Source organism: Sorex fumeus, unplaced genomic scaffold (genome assembly GCF_029834395.1).
Source record: "Sorex fumeus unplaced genomic scaffold, SorFum_2.1 ptg000022l, whole genome shotgun sequence".
NCBI lineage: Eukaryota > Metazoa > Chordata > Mammalia > Eulipotyphla > Soricidae > Sorex > Sorex fumeus.
The window spans coordinates 6554405-6577761 of NW_026606079.1; positions in this window are offsets into that span (position 1 = coordinate 6554405).

Consider the following 23357-nt stretch of genomic DNA (forward strand, 5'->3'; position numbering starts at 1 on the left):
CACAACTAAATAGACCACATCATATTCAATCCAGGTTTTGCCTGACTGATGTAGTGTTATCCCAAAATTCCAAACGGGATCGGACCACCGTCTCCTTCATGTAAAATTCTACTTCACAGAGAGGGGAGAAAGGGCTGCAAAGTTTAAGAAGAGAACTCCCAGAACAACCACCAACTTGGAGCTCTTTGGCTCTTTTGCTGCAACATGGAAAGATGCCGTCATTGACAACATTGACGAGGAATATAATGGACTGGTTAAGCACCTCCATGATTGCGCGAGGAATACCAAGAGAGAGATAGCCACACACACATGCACACACACACACACACACACACACACAAAAGCCTGTTTTTGAAAACTCTTGAGCTTATTCACTAACGTGTCTTGTTGCATGCCTCAGGCAACTGCAAGCAAACGTCTAGCCTCGCAAAGCAGTGCAGAGAAGAGATCAAGGAAGACCTCAAAGACAGAAGAGCAGAAGTGCTAGTAGATGCAGCAGAAGCCAGGAAAAGCCTTCTTAAAGCCCGCCTGTCCTTAACTAACTACAAGACCAAGAAGACTGCCCTCCAACATCCTGATGGATCTATCACATCTTCCAGAAGGTCAATGGAGAAGATTACTCATGACTTCTACTCAGGTCTCTTTAATAGCCACGTCCACTTGCCCACATACCAAATTCCACAGGATGCATATGTCATTCCCAATGATCTCCCTTCCGAAATCTGAAACACCATCTCATCAGTAAAGAAACAAGAGCACCTGTCTCAGACAAGGTCAGACCTGAACACCTGAAGAACCTGCCGTCAGTACTCATCAATACACTGCCTATTGTCTGTCATCTACAAGCTGTTCAGTCGAGTCATTCTGAATAGGATTGGCAGAACACTAGATGAAGGACAACCATGCGAACAAGCTGGGTTCCACAAAGGATTCAGCACCATCGACCACGTCCACACGATAACCAAGCTCATTGAGGTTTCTCGGGAGTTCAAGATGCCGCTCTGTCTAACGTTCATTGATTTAAAGAAGGCTTTTGATTCTGTCGAGACGGAAGTGCTCATTGAAGCCCAAGCAAATCAGGGCGTTCAAATTCAATACATCAGGATCCTCCGTGAGCTGTATTACGGATTCACTACCAGGATCTAACCATTCTACAAAGAAGTGATCATCGATGTCAAGAGAGGGGTTCAGCAGGATGATAACATTTCACCAAAACTCCTCAGTGCCACCCTCGAGAACGTCATATGACAAGTGGAATGGGAAGGAATGGGAGTGAAGATAGACGGTCGGCGATTATACCACCTTCGCTTTGCTGATGACATCGTTCTAATAACACCAAACATTAGCCAAGCGGCACAAATGCTGACCAACTTCAACCATGAGTGTGGAAATGTCGGATTACAGCTGAATCTCACACAGACAATGTTCATGAGAAACAGTCTTGTTCCTGACGTTCCATTCACTCTCTACGGAATGACTATTTCTGAATGCAACATTTATGTGTACCTTGGTCGGGCTGGAGCGATAACACAGCGGTAGGGCGTTTGCCTTGCACGCAGCCAACATGGCCGACCCAAGTTTGATTCCTCCGCCCCTCTCGGAGATCCCGGCAAGCTACCGAGAGTATTCGATATGCCAGACACAGTAACAACAAAGTCTCCAATGGAGACATTACTGGGCCCGCTCGAGCAAATCGATGATCAACGGGAGGGCCTTTACTTACTTACTTACTTTACTTGGTCGAGAAGTTAAAATGACGAGTGACCTGGCACCTGAGTTGCGCAAGAAGAGAGCATCTTGGAACGCCTTCAAGAGCGTTGAAGAAATAGCTAAGAGGATGAAGAACCTCTGACTCCGGACACATCTCTTCAATTCCACTGTTCTTTCTGCATTAACATACGCATTACACCTACACAATGGGCCCTACATCTACACAATGGAGTACTATACACGTTGATTCCCTGCACTTCAAATGGTTTCCCATGCTCCCACCAGGAGTAATCCCTGAGCACAGAACCAGGAGTATACCAAAGTGGCACAAGCAACACAACCAAACCAACAGGGGCTGAGAGATAGTACAGTGGTAAGGCACGTATGTTGCACATGGCCAACCCAGATTCCTGGAGGTGTGGAGCTCTCCCTGGCTGTCCCCTTGACTTCTAGAGAACATTGGACCTGTAGAGAGCTTCCCAGGCACCAAGTTCTCTGACATTTCTATGAATAGCGTATATCAACTGGCCTTGATTTTACTGGTACTCAATGCCTCAATATTTGGTAAGGAGACATCTCTGGTGTCAGCAATACTTCAATCTTTCCTCTGCCTTAGAGCATCAAGGCGAGTGCTCCAGCAACTTCTTCCAGGCATAACAATCCCCTGCTTCTCTCTGCCACTTGCTTCTTAGTGCACACAGGCATTCTCTCTCAGCCTCTATGGGCCATTGCTCTCCTAATAAAATTTGTCATATGACTAAGGGTCAAGGGCCTATGTGGGCTGCTATGTCTCAGCCACACTGCACTCATAAATCTTTGAGCATCTACTGCCCAAGACAGATGGACCAGCTCCTTGTTCCCAGAGTCCCTGTAGTTACGAGGTAATTACATGCAGGAAGACGGGGGCCCATGCATTTGAGCAATGGCCCCTGCAAGAAGTATGTTTCTCCAGACCCACAGAGATGCTCCTCACTTCATGCTGAAATCTCAGCAGGGAAAACAGGCATGGATCGAACTATAGGGGATTTTTGAACTCAACACCTTTGAGAGGAGTGGATTTTCCTGAAAATCTTGAAAGGGTAGAAAAAGTGCCCCCAGTGTCAGCCATAACATTTCCTTTCTTTCTATTATTTCAAATGTAAGCTGAGGGTTCCCTGTGGAAATGTTGAACACAGGAGCCTGTGTGCCTTGGGCCTCCCCAGAACAGAAAACTGAAAGTCTCCTCCAGGCACCGAGTGAGGGGTACTGAGATTCATGTCTGTCCCAGGACACAAGTGGATGGTTAGATCTGGGTCAGGGCTAGGAGACTACCCCACACCTCTGCTCATCAGGGAGCACTTTTTGTCCCAGTGCCCTTTCTGTGTGCAGCTGGGACAACAATTCTGTTCCTCTGGCAATAGGTGCAGAGCCTGGGAGATTGAAACAGGTTCAAGTCTTGGAGTTCAGGGAATAGGATGTTGTGAGAATTCAGAGACTGAAGTCAAGGTTAAAGGCCTCTGCTCCAAAAATACTCAATTGTGAAGAACAGTTCTCCTATTGCACTGCTCTTAACCCTTTTTGCTACCTTGCTGCAGATCCTTTATTATGAGACAGATCAGTCTGTATCTCTCTCTTTTCTGATGACTGCTTCAATAAGCATAATATCCTCTTGTTTTTTCTATATTGCAGAAAGTTGAGTGATTTTCAACTCAGTAAACATGTTAAGACCCAGAGGGCAGGCAGGACTAGGACTCTTTCCAGGTGTTCCTCACAAATCACAAATCACAAATCATCCTGTTATTCGTTGATTGCCTCGAGCAGGCCCCAGTAACGTCTCCTTCATCCTAGCCCTGAGATTATATTCAAGGCTCTTTAGGAGAAAGAGACCCATCATTGTTACTGGTATTTGGCATATTGGGTACGCCATGGGGAGTTTGCCAGACTCTGCCGTGTGGGTAGGCTACATGCGGTAACCTGCCAGTTTGTCCAAAGTAGGAATGAGATAATAAGATGTCATAATAAGATGTCTCGCTGCCGCGAATGCGGCCACGCAGTTCCAGGAGCTGGTTTTTATAGTCTCTGAGTCTTGGCCATTGATGGGATTACACGGCGCCAGGGAGCCAGTTGGTGGGTGTGACCCCCGCCTACTGGAATTTGGGGGATCTGGGTGGAGGATGCTCGGCCCAAATCCGAGTAGGCTTGGAGATCTCGGCCCCGGAACCCACGTGACTTTGTTCCTCTGCCAGTACCTTCATGTGTGCGGAGATTGGTCTCAGCATGGTGGTGGCTGGTCCTGGAAGTCTTTGGCTGCCGGAGCCCTGGTCAGGGCGGGGAGGAAAGCTCAACCCGCTCCTCTCCAAGGGGTCCCAGTGAGCGAGGACAGTGAGGCGCGGGTGTTCCTCATATGTGTGAAATTTATGAGTAAAATATCTTCAGGGCAATGCCCTAGACTTTCTGAAATCAGCTTGAAGAGTGTAGCACTAGAGGAGAGATTGGTGATTTTGAGAACGTGGCATTCCCAGTGTCACTTGGAGTTGTCACTACACACAGAAGACAGTGGGAGACTGAGAACAGGCTGACATTCCTGAACTGTAAGTAGCAGTTCAGTCACCAAGGAGGCCCATCTAGACAGCTGCTCTGTGCGGAGGCAGGAAGGATGCATTGAGAACAATTCTCGAGGTTTGATTTCTGGTCTGCCCTGTCCCAGGAATATGCGTCTTTCTGCTCTACCACAGTTACAATCCAGGCTGGCCTTCAGGTCAGGCCCCTTCTTCAGTGCTCTGCTTTGACCCGACCTCAGTCAGAACTTTCCCCAATATTGTGCTCTTTGTCCCTTCAAAGATTGAAGGATCGTCCTGATTCATATATATTCAATGTTCTTCTAGAAGCGGGAATGAAAATACTCTCACATCAGATATGAGCATTTTCTCTGTCATTGGGAAGGGTTTTGTTCCCATTTTTAAATTGAGCATTTTGATAAATATGGTAACAGTTTTCAAAATGCAGGTATGAATCTGGTTTCAGCCTAAGAAGTAAGTCTCATAGTTCAACTACAGAAGCACGAATATTCCCAGTAATACTGTAGTCTGTCTGCATGAATGATAGTCCATCATGTAGTCACGCTGTCTGAGGCTTCCCAGTGGACACTAATAGTATATGGATATGATATATACATATATACATATATTTCTGTTTTCCACTCATCTAGCGTATACATTTGTGCACGCATATATATCCATGAATACATGTCCTCTATATCAATTGAAAGAAAATTATTAATTGTAATTAGTTATTCCCAGATTTCATGGCATGTAAAAAATTAATGTCTCACCCAATACCATTTATTTCCCAGGAATATTGGTCAATTGGTGAAGTCAGACCCAGGTAAACTCATCCGGGATGCATGACACTGGAGTGGAGGGAGCAGCCCCTGAGGCCTTGCTCTATATCCTTTCTACTGGTCCATGCTACTGCCAGCCCCCCTGGGCACACCCCAGACCATGTGTCTGTGCTTGGGTCATGACTTTCCCCAGAGCTGGGCTGATATGCCCCCAACATCAGGACTTTACAGAACCTCACCCCGACCATTTCCTTAACACCATGTGATAAGAGAAATGTGACATTGGTCCCTTTCACAGAGGGTCATCTCCTTCACTGTCCCTTGTCCAATGGCAGGATTCCAGCTCAGGAATATAGATATATGAATATGTACAAAGGGCCAGGTCTGCACAGAAACTCCAGAATGGGGTCTGGTCACTACAAGGAATTCACCTCAGAGAAAAGTATTTCTTGCAGAGACAGAATTTCAAGCTTAATGTGTAACATTGGGAGTCTGCCATGGGTAGAACTACATACAGTTCAGGAACCTGCAATGACACCATCCCAAACTTCCATGTGGTTCTTCCTGTACCATCTGGTCACTTCACACAAAATCCTGGAAGAAAATATGAGGGACACCAGGTGTTCTCCAGAGAAGCCATATTCCGCTGCGCTGTTGCTGAAGGGCAGAGTGAGATCCTGAGCCTTTCTCTCAAATGAAGCCTGACCCTGTGAGCCCCATTCTGTGTCTCAAACCCTGACACTCTGAGGAGAAAGTCAGGAGGATCAGGCCTGTCCCTGGGATCCTGTCAGAGATGGGCCTCTTTCTCCAGCACAAAAAAAACGTGCTGAGGAGCTCTCAGGAAACAGGAATTGCTCAGGGGGCAACAGCAGCCGGGAAGGAAAGTCCCCATGTCTCAGGTTCCTGATGACCAAACCCATTTCCCCCAGGGTATCTACCCTGTAGACAGACCCCTTCCCCTCCGTGTCCCTGTGTGTTTGCTCCTGTTCTCCCACTGTCTGTCCACATTTTGGTTTCAAACAGTCAGATTTATTATTACCGTGAATTCTGACAGAGTGTGTTTCAACCCAAAATCAATCAAACTTTGCATTAGTTTCTTCACACACTTAACTTAGATGAAAATACCCTCGCCTGAAGTAGAGCCAAGATGGTTGTTAGAATGATCATTGTCACTGTTGCTGGGTTTATATATGGAAAACGAAGAGCCTGTCTTGTGACCTGCCTGGTGTGATTGATCTGGTAAGGGCACCTGACCCTGCTCTGTCCTGTCTACAACTCAGTGTCCATAAACCAGCATGAACCTCAGGACCCTCTACTGGGATCATCACTGAGGAAGCCTGACCCTGTCAGGATATAGAAACAGCCCATAGGGACCCTCAGCACACAATCTATTGGGCAGGGATCCTGGTCTCAGTACTCAAACACACACAGCAACAAGGGTACAAGTACACAAGCCCTGATCACTGCCATATATGACCCCCCCCCCAGATAAATAGAGTCTAGACACAGGCTGTGTCCCATATTGTAACTCCTTTTTCTATGCAGTGCAGGGGTTGAGATAAATCCAGAATCCATAAAATATGGTCTAAAACATGATTTTAAAAATTAATTCATCATTAAGAGTCAAAAGCAAAATTGTACCCCATGAATTCAACCAAATTGAACTGAAATAATTAAAAATGCACAAACAAGTCAGGCAGTGTGAGGATTGGGGTTGGGTGAGTCTCCCCGTCACATTCACGGTAGCTCAAATGTGGCCCCTGAGTTATCCTGAGCTCAGTGAGAGCCCTCGGAGCCAAATAGGAGACATAGACAAGAAGTGTTACTTGTCTTCCCATCACTGCACCTTTGGGCAGGGCCTCTTACTTCCACCAAGGATCCCAAGACTTCTATTGGATTTTACTTCAAAACTACATCCCAGCATGTATTTAAGATCAGACAAAATAAACTCTTATGTTTTTTTAAACTGTAAAAGAGAAAACTGCCTCACATCCTGACTAGATGTGTAGGGTCCAAGATATGTTTACATTCACGTGATCAAATGGGGAAAAGACAATTTATTTTACACAACTTGGGCGGGGAGGGAGTCAACTTCCTCGGACCTTACCAGGGACACCGTTCAGGTGGATGCTCGAGAAGTCCAGAGACTAGTCAGGAATTCGAGACAAACCTAGATAAAGAGTGGGCACACGTGGGGCCCTTGTATCTTGGTGACAAAATTCCATCCTTGTTTGATCCAGCTGTGCCCAGTATGGCTGAAGTTCTCTTCGCCAATTTGGTACTATCGCTGTCTCTTCAAAACAGGGTATAATGCTGAGATGATTTACCGACTCTCTGGTGTGCAAAGCACACGACTCACTGTAGCTCTGTCCTGGGGAACCTGTCCCAGCACAGCTGCCGTCTCAGGACCCAGAATCCTCACATCGCTGCCCTCACCTATGCTGTCTTCACATGCTCACCCAAACCAGCAGTTTCCAGGGAGGCTGGACCTCGGAGCTCAGGAAGGAATGGAGTGAACAGGAGATGCAAAATGATGGGAACATTTCCTAAACCACTTAGCTAAAACCCACTGGTAACATTATCCCCCCCACACACACTTTTTATTATTGAATCACTGTGGGTCACCGTAACAAAGTTTTCATGTTTGAGCTTCAATCACACAATCATCAGACACCCATCCCTTCAGCAGTGCAAGCTTTCCACTACCTAAATCCCCAGTATTATCCCCTCACCACCACCATCATTCCACACCTACCCCTGCCTGTGTGGCAGACAATTTGCACAGTACTTTCATTCTCTACTCTGGTTATCTTCAATATTTCAGACCAGTCCCACCACCACTCATACATGATAAAAAAGTCATGCTAGACAATGTTTTGTATTGCTTCATTTGCCCTAGGAATTTTTAAATGTTAATAATTAGGGTCTGGAGAGATAGCTGCAGCAAATTACTGGGGTGTGAGATTCATTTGTGTGTCCACAATGAGAAATTCATTAAAAGTCACACCTGCAATGGTCTCTGCATGAGCCTCAGAGTAAGAAGGGTCCCTGGGCTCTGGGGTATGGCATATCTGGGGGTGTCGGGAAAGTGGGGGATCAGGGAGATGGTCTGGGTCCTTGCATCTTGTCTCACTGTGAAGGGGTCAGCGCTGCCCACATCATAGGACGTGGTCTCTCCTCTACAATGGGTGAGGGGTGGAGAAGGATTGGGGAAATCTGAATGTCCACTTAGTGTGTGGATAGAGGACGAGAGGTCAGGCTGTTCAGGAGAACAGAACTCCCAGGTGTAAAGGGACCAAGTAGAGTCTAACAGCAGCAGGTCAGTTGGCACAGAGTCTGTCTGAGAGCAAAAGGAAGGAGCCAGCACACAGCTGAGTAGACACCAGAATTTCTCTTTCTGATCAAGTGACTCTTACAGAAGACAATGATAATTCTACAGGGTCATTTTCATTTCTACAAGAGAATAATGTGTCCCTCGGGCCCCAGAGAAGTCATGATCCTGTCACTGGAAACTTCATCAGGAAAGAAAGAGTGTGATAAGTCATTACTGCCCAAAACGGGGATGGAGGCTCAGGGCCACAACCCACAGGACAAGGTGCCCATGGGGTCAGCCGAGAGGTGAGGGGCAGGTCAGTCCTGATCTCCACAGAAACATCATTCATCTGTTCATGAGAAACGTTTCCTCAGGGGAGAGTGCTCAGAGCCTCCTGGGGGCCTGCTCCGCTGAAGCTCACCCTGCTTCCTCCTGCAGGTGGTTTGTGTCTGGGCCCACACGGCCTTCCCCTCACTGTGTCTTTCGCACAGTAGTACAGGGCCGTGTCCTCCTCCCTCAGGCGGCTCATTTGCAGAGATACTGTGTTCTTGCTGTTGTCTCTGGAGATGGTGAATCGGCCCTTCACAGAGTCGGCATAGTATACATATTTACCAGTATTACTTATGGTTGAGACCCACTCTAGGCCCTTCCCTGGAGCCTGGCGGACCCAGGCCATTCCATAGCTGCCAAAATTGAATCCAGAGGCTGCACAAGAGAGTGTCAGAGACCCCGCAGGCTTCACCAAGTCTCCCCCAGACTCCACCAGCTGCACCTCACACTGGACCCCTGCAAACACAAAGACATCCTGGTCAGGAAACTCTCCTCACACAGAGGATCTGTCTCTCCCATCTCTCCCATGCTCCATGTCTCTGTTGCCCATGAGTTACCTCCTAACACAGCCACCAGGAGAAGCCAGCTCATCCCACACGCCATGTTGGTTCTGAGTCAGTATGGAGCCCCTGGGAACCCCTGAACTGATGCCTCTCCCGGAGCTGAGGCTGGGCTCGGCTGTTTTCATCACTGTGGATAGTCTTATTTGCATGTCCTCCTTCTCTATAAAAAGTTCTCTTTGAACTTGTAGAGAGAAGGAAGGGCTCCACAGCAGGTGAGGGGTTCTGGGGGTGTCTGTGACCAGGAAAAGAGTCAGAAACTCTACTATTCTAGTAGGCGATTAATACATGACAACCAATTTAATTGATATCCTTTAATGTTTATTTTTAATACAAATCTTGTGATGTGTACAGTATTACTTTTATTTAATGACATAATATGGCACATAAAAGTTTAGATGGCTTTTACAATGTACTTAAAATGCTCAGCTCCTTGGCAGGCGTTTTACTGGGGCTGGAACGATAGCACAGCGTGTAGGGGATTTTCCTTACACGCGGCCCACATGGGTTTGATTCCTCCATCCATCTCAGAGAGTCTGCCTGCACGACAGAGCCTGGCAAGCTCCTCTTGGCATATTCGATATGTCAAAAACAGTAACAAATCTCACAATGAAGACGTTACTGGTGCCTGCTCGAGAAAAATCGACGAACAACGCGAGGACAGTGCTACTTCTACTCAAAATACATTTTAAGAGTTGGTCCCACTATTTAGACAAAAGGAATCCACAGAGTCACTCACAGTTGTCAATGTTTTGGGAACCAAGTGTTAAGACAGAATCAGGAGTAAGGCAGATGGCCAGATAACAGGGCCCTTGATGCCTTGAATTCCACTGTAGCAAGCCCATGTGTTGGTTTTTTTTGTTCTTTATCTCAGAGGAAACACTTCTGGGCTTAAATGTATTTGTCCCGATTACCTAAGACCCTCATATGTAAAAGAGCTAAGCCCAGAAAGACTAAGCTAGAAAATTTACCTAAGAATGTCCTCTCCTGACGATTCCTGGTTCTAAGCAGTAACTCTCAATATGATGGGCATTTGGAGCTCTCAGTCCACTAGGGAGTTAGTCCCCTGAGCGACACCCTTTCTCTCTTCAGTCTGTCTGTCTGTTCATACTCACAGCATCCCACGGTTGGTCTCTGTTGACCAGGATCGTCTCTGTAACTAGAGATGCAGAGGCAGTAGAGGAGGAAGGTTCGTCCCCTGCATGTGGTTCATCAGGTTCATTTCCTGCACTTCATGTGGTTTCCCATACACCTAAAAGGACCACTGAGTATAGAGCCAGGAGTATACCCAACGTGGCACAAACGACAAAACTAAACCAACAGGGACTTAGACATAGTATGATGGTAGGGCACTTGCTTTGCACACGGCAGACCAGGTTCGATCCCCTATGTTCCATGTGGTCCTCCAAGCATATTCAAGAGTAGTTCCTGAGTACATATCCAGGAAGAACCCTGAAAATCACTGGGTCTAGACCTAAAACCAAAACCAAATGAAGAGAAAAACAAAACCAACAACATAAACAAAATATAGACTATTCAACTGTCAAGAACTTTTTCCGTAAGGTAAGGTAAAGGTAAAGGCCCTCCCGTTGATAATCAATTTGCTCGAGCGGGCCCAGTAACGTCTCCATTGGAGACTTTGTTGTTACAGTGTCTGGCATATCGAATACTCTCGGTAGCTTGCCGGGATCTCCGAGAGGGGCGGAGGAATCAAACTCGGGTCGGCCATGTTGGCTGCGTGCAAGGCAGACGCCCTACCCGCTGTGCTATCGCTCCAGCCCGTATATTGAGAAAAAGTTGTCTTTATTCTAATTTTGTGTTCACCTGGAGTAGGTTGGAATCAGGGTGCATGGAGGTGCGTGGAGTGTGATTCTTCACACAAATTTTGCTCCATCTCTCCTTACCCTGTAAGCATTATTTTGAGTCTGCACCCTACACAGATTAATGGCTTATAGGACATTTATGTTTCAGAGCATTGACGTATATAGGCAAACCTGTGCAGTGATAATCACACTCAAAACAGTGGATGAACCCCTCACCTCAGTGTTTCCCCTTGGCCCATGGTATTCCTCCCCCCACTCCTAACCCCTCCCTCATGCTCTCTGCAGTGCTTCCTGTTTGTGTAAGTGTGTGTAGGGTGTGATGACGGAGATTCACTCTCAATAGTCTTCCAGTCCAGGGATATATAATGCCTTTTACTCATGACTAAAGGCATCTTGGATTACTCTCAATCCTGGATCTTTAAAATAGGTCACACGAGCTTTCTAGAAGGAGGGAGAAAAATGAGGAAAAGCTGTTCTACATCTTACATGAATATCGAAGAGACAGCTATACAAATAATAACAAACCAGGAAAGTACCGATTAATATCCTGTCAGGCGTTGGAGTCCTGTGGGCCTGGTGGGGTGAGTGTGGGGGACAGGGAGGACAGATCACAAGGAAGGGGTTGGGAGTGTGAGGGTATCACTGAGAGTGGAGCTGCTATGGGAGCGATGGGGAAGGATCCTAGGGAAGACGCTGGAACTGTGCATGGAAGGGAGTGGGTGGGGTCATGGGAGCTGAGTGTCTCTGTGCTGTGACAGAATATTGGCCTGTGTGGGCTTCTAGCACATGGTGACTTTCTTTGCAACTGGTGGTGCTGAGGCCTTTTCCCAGGTGACTCCCGAGTGCCCTCTGGTGGTCGACAGCGCCCCTGCAGCCTCTCCCGTGTCCCAGCAGAAGTGGGCTGTCTGGGCTCCCCTGACTGACCCAGACTCCACTGCACAGTCACACCCCCTGGTCACCTGCTCTCAGGCTGCTCCCTGTCAGGCAGGTCACAGGGTTCCTGGGTCTCTGGAGATGGTGAATCAGCCCCTCCCAGAAGTCAGAGAATGATTGTCCTGCCACAGTCCTACCCTCTCCTGGGGCCTGGTGACCAGATTACGCAGGAGCTGCTGAGCAGAGTCGGCACAGGAGACACTCCGTCTCTGTCACTGTCTATGTTTCTCTCTCTCCCACTCTCTCTCCTCTCTCTCTCTCTGTCTCTCTGTCTCTGTCTCTCTCTCTCTCTCTCTCTCTCAGATTCAGGCTTCAGTGATTATATCTTGTTAATTGAGATCGGAGCCTTCCACATTACATTCCACCCAATGTCCAATCTACTATACTACTCCTGTTTGATCCAATTGTGGGGTTTGAGATGTCACTCCAGGAAATCCAGAGTTTTTAAAGAGGTAATATAGCTGAAGTTTAATCTTAAACTGGTGGTAACTTTGGGACATGTGCGTGACTTCCTGGGCTTCCAGAAGTACAGAAAGATGGCGGGAATATAAAGGAAATATAAATCAGAGGGACAATGAGAGATATCAGAGAGAAAGATCTATATCAGAATAAGTCTCAAAGCAACAAGAGTTGGGATGTTGTCAAAAGCAGATCTGTTTTCTCACTTGTTGTATGATTTAATGTCTATGAAAAACAGTAGGAGATTTCTCTAAAAAGTGAAAATAGAGTTTCCATATAACACACTGATTCAAGCTAGATACCTTCACCCAAAGGTGAAAATATCAAATTAAGAAGTTATAAGAAAACATACACTGAAGCATTTGATATACTCGCTAGGACACGGAAATGACCCTAGTGCTTAATGACAGTTTCATGGTAAGAAGTTGTGGTGTGTATACAAAAAGGGATACTGTGCAGTTGTTAAAAATAGAAAAAGAAAAGACAAAATATTAGCGTTCTCTGCATCATGGTTGGAACTACAGTACATCAGATTAAGTGAATTTTGTCAGAGGGAGAAGGACAAATTCAGACAATCTCATTCAAGTCTAGGACACAGAGAACAGAGCGTTAGGATGGACAGTATACAATGATAATGGTCCCTGACCACACTCTGGTGTTCCCGAGAGGAGTCAGGTGGGGCCTTAGATCACTGGAAAGAAGAGGCAAAGCAAAGGGGCCACAGCAGAGTGTGGGGGTCTGTGGGTATTTGGTACTGGTAGAAGCTCAGGGAGTTTGTGGCTCACAAGCATCAATTTTCAGTCTATTGTCATCATGTTCCCTCAGTGACAGTAAGAAGGGAAGGAGGGAAATCTCTCCTTTCTGTGAAAAGAAATGATCTTGATTAAAGAAAAATCAACAACATCTGACCTAGTAGGAGAGCACAGTCTCTAGTGGACTCTGAGAAAGGAAGAGAAATAAGCAAATTTGTAATAGGAGAGAAAGCAATTACTAGAATGTATTAAGGGGCTGGAGTGATAGCACAGCGGGTAGGGTGTTTGCCTTGCACGCAGTCGACCCGGGTTCGATTACCAGCATCCCATATGGTCCCTCAAGCACCACCAGGACTAATTCCTGAGTGCATGAGCCAGGAGTAAACCCTGTGAATCACCAGGTGTGACCACCCCATCAAAAAAGCAAAAAAAAAAGCATTAAAATGTATTTAGGTAATATGTTAAATTTTATTCATATATTTAAAGAGTAAAGAATCCCCCCCCCCCCCTTTACAGCCTCTTTTCCCCTCTCCCCTTGCCTCCAGAGCACAGCTCTGGAATCCCTGGATCACAGTACCCCCTGGTGGTCACACGCACCCCTGCAGCTCCCCTGTCTCCTCAGCAGGCTTGTGTCTGGGCTCACAGGGATTTGCCCTCACTGTGTGTGTTTTGCACAATAATACACAGCTGTGTCCTCAGTTACTGAGTTACTCAGTTTTAGGTAAACTTGGTTCTTGGAGGGGTACTGGAGATGCTGACTCGGAACTGAAGACTCGGTTTATAGTATGTACTTCCAACACTCCATATACCACGAATCCAATCCAGCCCATTTCTAGGGTTCCGGAAGACCCTACTTACACCATAGCTGGTTATAGAGAACCTGGAGACGAGCAGGTGAGGGTCAGCATCTGCGAGGGTGTCACCAGGCTTGGTCCCGACTCTTGGTCCCAAAACACCTGGGACAGGACACCTGGGGACAGAGACCCACAGTGAGTCATGGGCTCAGACGCCCCATGCCAACTTGGAACTTCTGTCCAGAGAATACTCACATGCGGGTGCTACCACCAGAAAGAGGAGGAACCAGCACTGATGCACGTTCCAGCCCACAAGGTCCATGACCTCAGACATCATGTCAGGGGGAGAGGGAGCCCGAGTTGAGGTGAATGTGAACGTGGTTTTAATCCTGAGTCCTGAGTGCAGATTTGCATGGGGAAGCCTCTGTAGAGAAAGGAGGGGACCCGGGGGAGGCTAGTGTGTGGGCACCCTGGGAAGAGGTGCTAACTGTGGCTCAGAGCACTTCGGCCTGTCCCTGGGGCCCTGTAAGAGTTGGGCCTCTTCCTCCAGCACAGGAAACATGCTGAAGAGCTCTCAGGAAACAGGAATTGCTCAGGGGAAACCGGCAGCCGGAGAGGAGAGTCCCCATGTCCCAGGTCCCTGATGACCAATCCTAGCCACCCAAAGCCTATGCCCTGTAGCCAGGCTCCTACCCCACTGTGTCCCTGTGTGGTGACTCTTGTTCTCCCACTGTATGTGCAAAACCTGGGACAAAACACCCACTGTAATTAACGCAGTCTTTTAGTGTAATCACAGGTCAATCAAGTTTCAGAATTTATTCAGATACTTTCCAAAGATGACCATTACTTCAACTGTAGCAGCATTATTTGTAAGTATACAGGTAGTTGTTAGATGTACATTGTCTCTTATGATGCGTTTGTATGAAGACAAGGAAGATACTTCTGCTTCGGTGACCTTCCTTGCATGTCTTGCCTGATCAGCAGTACCAAATCTTTCACTGTCCTGTGTACAACTCAGTGTCCAAAAGATGACCATGAATCTCAGGACCCTATTATTGTTGGTCATCACTTAGGAATCCCAACCCTGAATGATGCTTCGAAAGACTCATTAAAGCCATGTCCACTTGCTGACATACCAAATTCCACAGGATGGATATGTAGTTCCCAACGTTCTCCCTTCCGAAATCCGACATGCCATTTCGTCAGTAAAGAAACAAACAGCACCCGGCCAGGACAAGGTCAGACCTGAACACCTGAAGAACCTGCTGTCAGTACTCATCAATAAACTGGCTCGGCTCTTCACTCACTACCTGTCTGAATGCAAGGTTCCGTCCCAATGGAAAACCAGCAGGACCATACTACTGTTCAAGAAGGGAGATATCCATGACATTGGCAACTATCGCCCTATCTGACTATTGTCTGTCATCTTCAAGTTCTTCACTCGAGTCATCCTAAATAGGATTGGCAAAACACTAGATGAAGGACAACCATGAGAGCAAGCCGGATTCGGCAAAGGATTCAGCACCATCGACCATATCCACATGATAACCAATCTCATTGAGGTTTCTCTGGAGTTCAAGATGCCGCTCTGTTTAACGTTCATTGAATTAAAGAAGACCTTTGATTCTGTTGAGACGGAAGCGGTCATTGAAGCCCTAGCCAATCAGGGCATTCAAGCCCAATACATCAAGATCCTCCGTGAGCTGTATTGCGGATTCACTACCAGGATCTCACCATTCTACAAAGAAGTGATCATTGATGTCAAGAGAGGGGTTCGGCAGGGTGATACCATTTCACCAAAACTCTTCATGCGACGACTGGAATGGGAAGGAATGGGAGTGAAGATAGATGGTTGGCAACTACACCACCTCCAATTTGCTGATGACATTGTTTTAATAACACCAAATATCAGCCAAGCGACACAAATGCTGGCCGACTTTGACCATGAGTGTGGAAAGGTAGAACTACAGCTGAATCTTACGAAGACAATGTTTATGAGAAACAGCCTCGTTCCTGATGCCCCATTCCCTCTCAACGGAACGACCATCTCCGAATGCAACAGCTATGTGTACCTAGGTCGAGAAGTCAACATGACAAATGACCTGGCACCTGAGCTGCTCAGGAGGAAGAGAGCGGCTTGGAATGCCTTCAAGAACGTTGAAGAAATAGCTAAGAGGACGAAGAACCTCCGGCTCCGGGCACATCTCTTTGATTCCACTGTTCTTCCTGCATTTCATATGCCTCAGAGACCTGGGCCCTACGCAAACAGGATGAGAACAATATTTAGGTCCCCCAAAGAAGAATAGAAAGAGCTATGCTTGGAATATCACGTTTCACTCAAATAAGAGAAAGAATCCGGAGTTCTGACATCCGTCGACGATCAAGAATCAGGGACGCTGTCTCATTTGCCAAGGTGTCAAAAATCAGATGGGCTGGTCACGTAATGAGATTTAAAGACGACCGCTGGACTAGAGCTGTTACTGACTGGATTCCACGGGATGTCAAAAGACCGCGTGGCCGCCCACCTACCAGATGGTCAGACTTCTTCGTGAAGATCATGAACGATCGGTTTGAGGCTCTTCATGTTCCCAGAGCGAACAGATGCCATTGGGCTACACTAGCACGCGACAGGGACAAATGAAGACGTTACTGGCGCCCGCTCGAGCAAATCGACGACTAACGGGAAGTTAAGTGATTAAGTGTTAAGTGAAATCTGGAGGGATTTCTTGCCAAACCTGCTGAGTTCTGAGATTTATTCCTGAGTCTCTGGGATCATGGCCATTAAGCATCTTGATCAGGAGCCAGAGAAGCCGTTTGTGGGTGGTGACTTGGGGTCTTGTTGGGACAGGGAGGAAAGGGCCAGCTCCACCCCCATACCGTGAGGCCCCATGTGTCTCAGGTTTATGGGCCCAAACCTGACTGTCTTTTGGCCTCTGGAGGATAGTGTCCACTGGGATACCAGGGGAAACAGGCCAAGGCACAAAATCTATTCCCACCTGGGGTGTCCCATCGCCGGTATCCTACTGCAGAGACTGGATACATTTCTACCAAAAGCCACTAGGTTCCGAGATTTGTTTCTGAGTCTCTAGGATGATGGCCATTAAGCATCTTGATCAGGAGCCAGAAAGGCCATTCATGGGCGGTGACTCATGGTCTCATTGGGACAGGGAGGAAAGGGCCGGCTCCATGCCGATCCAGTGAGGCCCCACATGTCTCATCACTGCGGGCCCAAACCTGACTTTCCAATGGCCTCAGGTGAATGGCAGCACCAGAACACCAAGAGGGAGCAGACAGAGGGACAGAAACCTTTCCCCACTGAGGTGACTCAGCGACAGTAACCTACTGCAGGGACCGGATGCATTTCTGCCAAAAGCCGCTGGGTTTCAAGATTTGTTTCTGAGTCTCTGGGAAAATGGCTGTTAAGCAGCTTGATTGGGAGCCAGAGAGGCCGTTCATGGGCAGCGACTCGGGTTCTCGTTGGGGAGGGGAGGAAAGGGCTGGCTCCACCCGATCCTGTGAGGCCCCATGTGTCTCATCACTGAGGGCCCAAACCTGACTGTCTAGTGGCCTCTGGATGATGGTGGCCACTGGGTCACCAGGGGGAGCAGGCCAAGGCACGAAACCTATTCCCACCTGGAGTGGCCCAGCACCAGAAACCTTCTGCAGGGAATGGATGCATTTCTGCCAAAAGCCGTTGGGTTTCGAGATTTGTTTCTGAGTGCCTGGAATTACGGCCTTTAAGAGGCTTGATCAGGAGCTAGAGAGGCTGTTCGTTGGCAGCTACTTGAGCTCTCAATGGGATGGGTAGGAAAGGGCCGGCTCCATCCCCATCCCGTGAGGCCCCGAGTGTCTCGTTACTGTGGGCCGAAACCTGACTGTCCAATGGCCTCTGGAAGATGGTGGCCACCAAGCAGCCTAGGGGGAGCAGGTGGAGGAACAGCACCCTTTTCACCCTGGGGTGGCCCAGCGAAAGTAACCTACTGCTTGGTCTAGATGCATTTCTGCCAAAAGCCTCTAGGTTTCGAGATTTGTTTCTGAGTCTGGGATCATGGCCATTAAACAGCTTGATCAGGAGCCCGATAGGCCATTTGTGGGTGGCGACTTATGGTCTCGTTGGGGTGGGGAGAAAAGGACCCGGCTCCACCCCATCCTGTGAGGCCCCCACATGTCTTGTCACTGCGGACCCAAACCTGACTGTCTCGTGGCCTCAAGAGGATGACAGCCACTGAGCCACCAGGACGAACAGGCCAATGCACAAAACCTATTCCCACCTAGGGTGGCCCAGTGCCGGTAACTGCAGGAACCAGACGCATTCCTGCCAAAAGCCGTTGGGTTTCAAGATTTGTTTCTGAGTCTCAGGGATCATGGCCATTAAGCAGTTCGATCAGGAAACAGAGAGGCCATGCCTCCAATTATATAGCTGAGCCTGAATCAGTTTGTGGGTGTGTCTCCCACATACCTAACTTTTGGCCATTTTCTTTCTTGGTAAACTATGCCCCAACTTTTGGGGGTCTGGCCAAAGGAACAGCAGCAATTTTGGGTATCTGGAAGTCTGAAGGCGCCATCAGGCTACTGATGCACATGCCTCACATGGGCAGATTAACCTTCAGCCAGCACCATACCCCCCAAATTTCCAAACATCTTATCACATGACTAATGTCACAATTAATAACTTCTCGTAATTAATTGTCCTCAAAACCTTCAAATAAATCTACAAGCATAACAAGGTTAACCTCTGTTATTCCAGATTATTAAGGAAATGCAGATTTTTTTACAGCTCTGTTTCAAAAATGAGGACACTAAACTTATATATAAATACATATATACACATTCTAAATCTCAATATTACTCAGAGAAAGAAAGAAATTAGAGTAAGATACCATTATACTCACATACTCATAGTGTGACCTGTTGATACTTGAAAGTAGACTTAGTCGTAGTATATATGTATATATATATATATATATATATATCTTGCAATATGTAGAAAAGCACTATGAACAGCACTACGATCCTCTGGATCCAAGCACATCTCTTTGATTCCACTGTTCTTCCTGCATTAACATACACGTAAGAGACCTGGGCCCTATGAAAACAGGATGAGAATGCTATTCGGGTTTCCCAAAGAGGAGTTGAAAGAGCTATGTTTGGAGTATCACATTTCACTCAAATGAGAGAAAGAATCCGAAGTACCGACCTCCATCAATGGTTAAGAATCAGGGATGCTGTCTCGTTTGACAAGGTGTCGAAAATCAGATGGTCTGGACACGTAATGAGGTTTGGAGACTACCGCTGGATTAGAGCCGTTACCGACTGGATTCCATGGGACATCAAAAGACCACGTGGGCGCCCACCTACAAGATGGTCAGACTTCTTCGTCAAGATCCTGAATGATCGGTTTGAGGCTCTTCGTGTTCCTAGAATGAACAGATGCCATTGGGCTACACTAGTACGAGACAGGGATGAATGGAGATGTTGCTGGCGCCAGCCAGAGATTCTTCATCCTCTTAGCTATTTCTTCAAAGTTCGTGAAGGCATTCCAAGCCGCTCTCTTCCTATTGCACAACTCAGGTGCCAGGTCACTCCTCATGTGGAATTCTTGACCTAGATACACATAACTGTTGCATTCGGAGATGGTCATTCCACTGAGAGTGAATGGAGCATCAGGAATGAGACTGTTTCTCATAAACATTGTCTTTGTGAGATTCAGCTGGAGTCTGACCTTTCCACACTGACAGTCAAAGTCAGCCAGCATTTGTGCTGCTTAGCTAACGTTTGTTGTTATTAGAATGATGTCATCAGCAAAGCAGAGGTGGTGTAGTTGCCGACTGACTCTCTTCACTCCCATTCCTTCCCATTCCAGTCGTCGGATGATGTTCTTGAGGGTGGCACTGAAGAGTTTCAGTGAAATGGTATCCTGCAGAACCCCTCTCTTGACATGGATGATCACTTCTTTGTAGAATGGTGGGATCCTGGTAGTGAATCCATAATACAGCTCACAGAGGATCCTGATTTATTGAATTTGAATACCTTGATTGGCTAGGGCTATGATGACCATTTTTATCCCAGCAGAATCAAAGGCCTTCTTTAAATCAATGAACGTTAGACAGAGTGGCATCTTGAACTCCTGAGAAACCTCAATGAGCTTGGTTATTGTGTGAATATGGTCGATAGTGCTGAATCCTTTGCAGAACCCGGCTTGGTCATGGATTGTCCTTCATCTAGTGTTCTGCTAATCCTATTCAGGATGACTTGAGTGAAGAGCTTGTAGATGACAGTCAATAGGCAGAATGGGCGATAGTTGCCAGTGTCGTGGATGTCTCCCTTCTTGTACAATAGTATAGTCCTGCTGGTTTTCCACTGGGACGGAACCTTGCATTCAGACAGGTAGGACTTGAAGAGCCAAGCCAGTGTATTAATGAGTACTGACAGCAGGTTCTTCAGGTGCTCAGGTTTGACCTTATCTTTGCCAGGTACTGTTCATTTCCTTTTCAATGAAATGGCGTGTCGGATTTCAGAAGGGAGAACTTTGGGAACGCCATATCCATCCTGCAGAATTTGGTATGTGTGCAGGTGGACGTGGCTATCAAAGAGATCTGGGTAGAAGTCATGAATAATCTTCTCCATTGTCCTTCTGGAAGATGTGATAGATCCATCAGGACGTCGAAGGACAGTCATCTTGGTCTTGTAGTTGGCAAAGGAAAGGGGGGCGTTACTAATGCTTTTGCCAGCTTTCTGCCACATCTACCAGCACTGCTGCTCTTCTCTCTTTGAGGTCTTCCTTGATCGCATCTCTGCACTGCTTTGCAAGCTCAGATATTCGTTGTGGTTTCCTGAGGCATGCACCAAACCATGTTGGTGAATAAGCTCAAGAGTTTTCGAAGACAGGTGTTTTTTTTTTTTTTTGTGGCTATTTACCTCTTGGCGTTCCTCGCACAATCATGGAGGTCCTGAACCAGTCGATCATATTCCTTGTCAGTATTGTCAACAAAGGCATCTTCCCATGTTGCAGCAATAGTGCCAAAGAGCTTCCTTTGGTGGTCGTTCTGGGAGTTCTCTTCTTAAACTTTGCAGCCCTTTGTCCCCACTCTGTGAAGTAGAATTTTGCACAAAGGAGTCGGTGGTCCGATCCGGTTTGGAATTTTGGGACAACAGCCACATCGGTCAGGCAAAACTGTTGATTGAATATGATGTAGTCAGTTTTGTTGTGGAACCGTCCACTGGGAGATTCCCATGTCCACCCTTTAGATTTGACCTTCTGGAACTGTGAGTGAACTTTATACTGTGGACAACTTTATAAAAATAAAATTAAAATAAGCAGCATGATAAATCCTCCAGTAATTTTGGAATTTCCCCCATAATTTTGGTATTTAACATATTCTGTAACAAAGTGAAAATGTGTGTCATCAAGGTGACATCCATGAGGATCTAGTGATCTCAGCGTTGTTGAGAAAATTCACTGACTAACGTCATGAAACTTCCCAGGCGGGCATTTGGGTGGGGTCAGACAACTGCGCCTCCTCTCCTCTCCCACAGACACGTATCATGGGACCCATTCATGCTCACCCTGGCCCTCCGCACCAGCCCTGCCCTGTCTCCAGACCCTGACACAAGCCCCAACAATCTGTGACCATGGGTTTGGCACAAACACAGTTTCCTGGACTCTGAGTTATTTTGGGGAAATACTGGATCTTCCCAATAGATGAGTTATCAATCGCACTATCGATGGGAGAAGCTGATGTCAGCACAGACCTTCCTTCCCCCTTTCCGGTCCCTGGGAAGCTGTGCATGTTGGAGACACCTTCTCCCAGGGGTCTCAGGGTCTGAGTTTCTCGAGGACCCTGGACCTGGGAACATGGGTGCAGGACTCACCGTCTGTCTGTCTTTGGGGTTCTGGTGGACGGGGCGGCATGGGCCCTTCATCTCAGACCCGGGGTTAGCTCGGCCCCTCCGAGGGTTCCCGAGGCCCTCCACACTGACATTCCCCCGCAGGGACATGGGAAGGGGCGCTGGGCTCCCCAGGTCATGGGCAGTGTTGCCCATGCCACCCCGCGGTCCCGAGTGGACACAGGGAGCACCGGGACAGGCCCGAGCGGACACTGGCTCCTGCTGACCTGTCCAGTGGCCTCGCCCGACTTGGGCTGTCCGGGGGCACCCAACCCAGAGAGGGTCTGTCGGAAGGGGCAGGAGGGGCGGGGCGGGGCTGCCCAACCTTTGCACCCTGACCCGGAAATAGCTACTGAGAGCCAGCAGTGCGGAGCGGTGGTTTCACAACCTTCCAGGGCTCCTGCCCCAGTTATCAGCTGCTCCCGCCCTTCTTCCCTCCCTCCCCTACATCTCTTCCCCCCTCTCTCTGTCTCTCTCTCTCCCTCTCTCTCTCTCTCCCTCTGCTCTCCCCCCACCCCCAGTCCTTGTGTCTTTCCCTCCCTCCTTTTCCTTGGCCACTGGAGCTTTTGTGAGGAACCGAGGTGTGGGTGCTGGGCACTGGGGCTCAGCTGAGCCACCTTATTCCCTTGTGCTTTCCTCCTTTCCTCCACCCCTTGGGATATATGTTTTCTATGTAGTCTATGCGCCCCTCTGCCTGCACAGGGAGTTCTGCTTGGCTCTGGTGTTCTGGAAGGCACCAGAGATTTGATTAGAAGTTATGGATAATCTTCTCCATTGCCATTCTGGAGCATGTGATGGATCCATCAGGACGTCGGAGGACAGTCATCTTGGTCTTGTAGTTGGCGAAGGACAGGTTGGCGTAATGAATACTTTTCCCAGCTTCTGCCGCATCTACCAGTAATTCTGCTCTTCTCTCTTTGAGGTCTTCCTTGATCGCATCTCTGCACTGCTTTCTGAGCTCGGACGTTAGCTTGTGGGTGCCTGAGGCATGCGCCAAACCACGCTGGCAAATTAGCTCAAGAGTTTTCGAAGACAGGCGATTTTTTGTGGCTATCTCTCTCTTGGCGTTCCTCGCACATTCATGGAGGTGCTAAAGCAGTCAATAATATTCCTCGTCAATGTTGTCAACAATGCCTTCTTCCCACGTTGCCGCAATAGTGCCAAAGAGTTCCCAGTTGGTGGTCATTCTGGGAGTTCTCTTTTTGAACTTTGCAGCCCTTTCTCCCAGCTCTGTGAAGTAGAATTTTGCACGAAGGAGCTGGTGGTCCGATCCTGTTCGAAATTTTGGGACAACAGCGACATCGGACAGGCAAAACCATCGATTGAATATGATGTGGTCTATTTTGTTGTGGAATCATCCACCGGGAGCCTCCCATGTCCAACGTTTAGATTCTGCCTTCTGGAACTGAGAGTTACCATGGATGGTCTTGGTCAACATGATGAACTCAGACAGTCTCTCACCCTGTTCGTTCCATTC